This window comes from Pelmatolapia mariae, linkage group LG10_11, assembly GCF_036321145.2.
Source record: "Pelmatolapia mariae isolate MD_Pm_ZW linkage group LG10_11, Pm_UMD_F_2, whole genome shotgun sequence".
In the NCBI taxonomy this organism is placed as follows: Eukaryota; Metazoa; Chordata; class Actinopteri; order Cichliformes; family Cichlidae; genus Pelmatolapia; species Pelmatolapia mariae.
Genome location: NC_086236.1, coordinates 58,565,811 through 58,570,698, shown reverse-complemented (window position 1 = coordinate 58,570,698; position 4,888 = coordinate 58,565,811). Strand labels below are relative to the sequence as shown.

At 38.0% G+C, this 4,888-nt stretch overlaps 1 long non-coding RNA gene across 1 annotated transcript; it reads left to right on the top strand.

The window, feature by feature from the left end:
• The first annotated feature begins 3,000 nt into the window (after positions 1-3,000).
• On the top strand, positions 3,001-4,888 carry LOC134636487 (uncharacterized). Its single transcript, XR_010095014.1, has 3 exons — positions 3,001-3,138; positions 3,477-3,553; positions 4,831-4,888. It is a non-coding gene; the product is annotated as an uncharacterized LOC134636487 (long non-coding RNA).

Sequence of the window (4,888 nt, the reverse complement as noted above, 5' to 3'; positions counted from 1 at the left end):
GCCAGGTTATTTAAAATTTTAAAAGTGTATAAAAGGATTTTAAAAACGATTGACAGGAAGCCAATGAAGGTTGGCGAGGGTGGGTGTGATATGGTCATGTCTTCTGGTGTCTTCTGGTGACGCTTAAAAGGCGTGCTGCGGCATTCTGGACTAATTGCAGGCCTTGGATGAGGGAAAGTTGGAGGCCTAAATAAAGAGAATTACAGTAGTCCAATCTCGAAGTTACGAGAGCATGAATGAGCTTTTCAAGGTCATTGTGTCGTAAGTAGGGCATTGCCTTAGAAATTTGGCGCAGTTGGTAGAAGCTGGTTTTTTACCACTGCAGCCACTTGCTTATCTAATTTGAGGGAACTATCCAGCACTACTCCAAGGTTTCTGACAGTAAACGATAGATGACTGGCATATGATCCTAAGGTCTCCGATAGCTGTTTCAAGGGCATGTGACTGTCAAAGATGATAATTTCAGTTTTGTTTTCATTAAGGGTGAGGGAGTTGTGCAGTAGCCAGTCTCTAACATCACGCAGGCAGTTGAGCAACGGCAATAGCGGGGACTGGAGATCCAAATCCATAGGGAAATAGATTTGGATATCATCCGCATAACAATGGAAAGAAATATTATGAATTCTGAAAATTTGTCCCAGGGGTAGCAGATACAAGGAAAACAGTGTAGGACTTAACACAGACCCCTGGGGCACACCACAGCGGAGGGGTGCGGAGGGGGAAGAATGACAGAGAAAGACCTCTCAGTTAAGTATGATTTAAACCATGAAAGTACTTTGCCTTTAAGACCAACTACATGTTCAAGCCTTGAAAGGAGGATGTCGTGATCAACCGTACACTGTAAAATGTAATTCTAGCTGTTTGTTATTTCAACATATTATTCTATATCAGTTTGACGATAGATGACTGAAGTTGTTGTTATAACATAGAATTACAAGTTAAAAACGTCCCAATTACACCAAAAAAAGCTAACTTGAAAACTCATGTCCAGCTAAATCAGAAACTTATGTGAACTTGACAATGCGGGTAAGTTGAGCACAGCAGGATTCAAAACTGCCTCACGTGACTGCTACCGAGGTGCATCATGGGGAATTGGCGGTTAACGACATGCTCACTTTACTTGGACGTTTTCTAATCGTCTTCTTTGGAATATGCTTTCAAGGTGAGTAACATTGGTTATAACTATAAGGAAAGAGAGCTACAAAAGTTGGAACATGTTTTGAATTTATGGCATGACGTGTGTTTTTCTCTTTTACCGAAATGTTTGCTTTAGCTAATGTAACTTTAGCCGACAAGGTCCTGCTTGTGTGTCATGACCAAACTTGACCTAATAAACTGACATATGGCCTTTTTTATGGGTTTAATGTGGCGCTGAGCAAATCACAAGTATTGTGCCGCTAGCTTTAAGGTTGTGCACTCAACCACTGTTGCGATATTAGCAAGCTAACTCAGCTAATTAATAAAGCTTATTTCATATTGTCTCTGTACTTGTAAATTCCTTTCAAGTACAGAGACAATATGAAATAAGCTTTATTAATAATTAATTCATTTTGGCAATATTTCCAATAACTGGCTGGGTTCAAAAAGACCTTTTTGGCAGGACTCGGATGCTTGTTGTCATCTGTTTATCCCTATGTAATCACTTAAGGTGTTATTAACTGCTGCATGCTAAGCTGCAAGAGTGCACTGAGGACAGAGACAAAATATGGTCTACAAACCAGCATTATATTAGTTTTTATCAGATAGTCCTCCAGTGTGCTTATTTTTTGCTTTAATTATATTGTGCAGTTATTTGTTACCCTGAAATGCTTTATGCTTAACAACAGTTCACTATTTTGACTTATTTTTGAACTCTTGTGATCAGTATGACTAGATTGTGTGAGTTTCCATACTAAACGAGCTGTAGTGATAAAATAATTGGCATCAGAGACACTGATTTTTGGCATGGTATACTGCAGAAGTTTTTTTTTTTTTGCATAATTTACCTTTTAATTAAACTGCATTCTCTGTATTGTAACAAAACTAACATTGTTTATATGTCAGAAAATTAGCAAACATGAATAAATGGCGAAAACAATATAATTATAACATATATTTTTATTTTACTTATTTTAGGTCTGTGAAGCCAAACTTGATGCTGGGGATTTATTTTTGTCAGTGGAGTCAAATGGTAAGTTACAATTTGTGCATTTTGTCATACTGGAAACACCTCAGATTATATTGTAATTTAATAGCTCTGTAGAACAAATGATATAAAGATTGTAGTGTCAGGGTACTTCTTAAGAAGTAATATGGCACTATTGATGATCACATGCAGGTGGCATAAACTAAATATTCAGACGTGTTACCAACAAATGATTCATTAACAAAAGCAATGGAGCAGACTGTTTAGGTTCTTGTGGTTGTAATAACATCCATAACTGCAAGTTTGTCATTAATTTATTTTCACAGGTCTAGATGATCACATTTGACTTTGTCATTTAAATGAGGTGGACTTGCAAACTTTGCGCTCTTTGGGGTAAATTGCTGTCCACTACATATACACAGAATCTGCACAGTATTTCAGATCTAAAAAGGGAGTATGTAATGGACTTGCTGGCTTTAATGTAAAAAGCCTGTTGTGTAACTTTAATGAGGCAGTTGGACTAAAACAGTATTGCTCATCAAGGTAAACATCTGAGGAATAAGGAAACTGTTACTTGTCCTTTTACTCAGTGTTCTTTTAATCGCACGTTTACTAAAGTTTTACATCACATAAGTCATTTTCACAATCATTCTACTTTAAAAGATTTCAAGACAGAGCTTATTGTTCTCTGAACTTCCTTGTTTGCTGAACGGCAGGTAAAGTGCATCTTTTTGTTTGTTTGCTTTTGTGTGTTTGTGTTTTCTCTAATGGGCCTCAGATGACTGTTTGCTTAAATTTGGGTCTCAAAGAATCTTTTTTTAATTCTGCCTGTACTCTCCACCCCTCTTCTTCTATTGCTCAGGTTGAAGCAGAATTTGCCCGTCTTACATCTGTTGACCTGAAAGGGTTCCTTTTTGCTGTGCTTGACCATTATGGAGAGGTTCGTGGAGCTGTACAAAATCAAGAGCGGCATAGAAAGGCTAACTAGGCTCATAAGATGCTTCGGAGATGATGTAAGTGTTCAACTGCGAAATCTAATCCTTTGTTTAAGTTTTAGGTTATCCAGTTCAACTGATGAACTCATTGAAAGAAAGCTGATAAGTAAAGTCTGTCATCATATTTCACAACTGGACATTTAGTGTGGTAACTTTTACAGAATCTATGTATATTGGTGGTAGGTTGGATATCATATTCTACTTGAATGTCCTGATAAGCCTGATTCAAAATCTCCAATGATAATCATATATTGATGGAATTATGCATCAAAAAGCTGTGAATTTGGAGCTGTCTACATGCTTCATAAACACTGTTTAAAAAGTGTTTTTGTTTTCTTTTTGACTTCTTTGACCAGAGCCCTACACAAAGGAAGAGGACAGAGGACCTCATTTTCTAAAGGAAGATCCCTCACACACTTTCAAGACTGTGAAGGTTAGCATTGTTTCTTTTAGTAAATTTAATAATGACAGCACCACAGTGGATTTTAAATTAAAAAGTACATGTGTACTTTTTCCTCACCAAATGTATTATTACAAGATCTTTGACACTGGATTTGGTCTGGGTTTCAGAGAAACTAACTGGCAAGCTAGCATTGATATTATTAGTGTCTTGTGTTTATTCATGTCTTCACCAGGGTCTTTGACATTTCGCTGCTGTACTGTTCACTTCAGCTTTACGTTTGATTTCTCACATTGTATATTGTAATGGCAGAGATATTAGGATATTTAAGGGGCTGCAGTGGCTGCTACAGCTGTGGGGGGCAATACTTTGGTGAAATGTCCTGGACCCTGGAAAAGAGACTGTGTAGACTGGGTAAGCAATTAAAGGTTACTGGCCGAGAGTCATTGGGCAGCTGGGTAAAGGTGGATGTTGATATTCAGTGCCAATTATGCAACCTGTTCAGCCATGTCTATATGCTCTTTTTTCATGCTGTTAATATAGGGGGAAAAAATAAACTTTAATCAATAAACTGATTAAAGAAGCATTGTCTATGGAGCCATAATCTGATCCTGTAGTGTAGCTGCAGTTTGCACATTTCATGTATTCTCAGCCAGATTTGGTTTAGAGCACAGCCAATATTTAGCATAAGTAGATTTAAATTCACACACTGGTGATGGCAAGCTACATTGTAGCCACAGCCACCCTGGGGCGCACTGACAGAGGCGAGGCTGCCGGACACTGGCACCACCGGGCCTTCTGACCACCACCAGTAGGCAACAGGTGAAGTGTCTTGCCCAAGGACACAACGACTGAAACTGTCGGAGCCAGGGCTCGAACCGGCAACCTTCCAATTATAAGACGAACTGTCAACTCTTGAGTCACGATTCAGTCATCCACCCATGTGTGTGAATGACTGAATGTGTAAAGCACTTTGGAGTCCTTAGGGGACTAGTAAAGCACTATACAAATACAGGCCATTTACCATTTAAATTGAAAATTTTGTTTGAATTCTGCAATTGAAGACATGCTCAGTTATTTATGAACATGGTCTTTGTTTAAAGCAAGAAATGGATTTGTAACATGGGGGTGCATATCTCATTCTGAAAAAACTTTAACAACTAATAAGTGTTACCCAAAGCCAATCACCATCATCCAAAGCATCAGTATGGCTCTTCTTTGGAAAGACATGAATTGTTAAGCACAAGGGATATTGTGTAATTGTAATTGTGTAATTTTTTTTTTTTTTTTGTCTTTGAACCCTTTTATAGCCGACAGGTATTGAAGACACGTTTTCTAAGAGGATGAAAGTTGGCATTGCGATGGTGA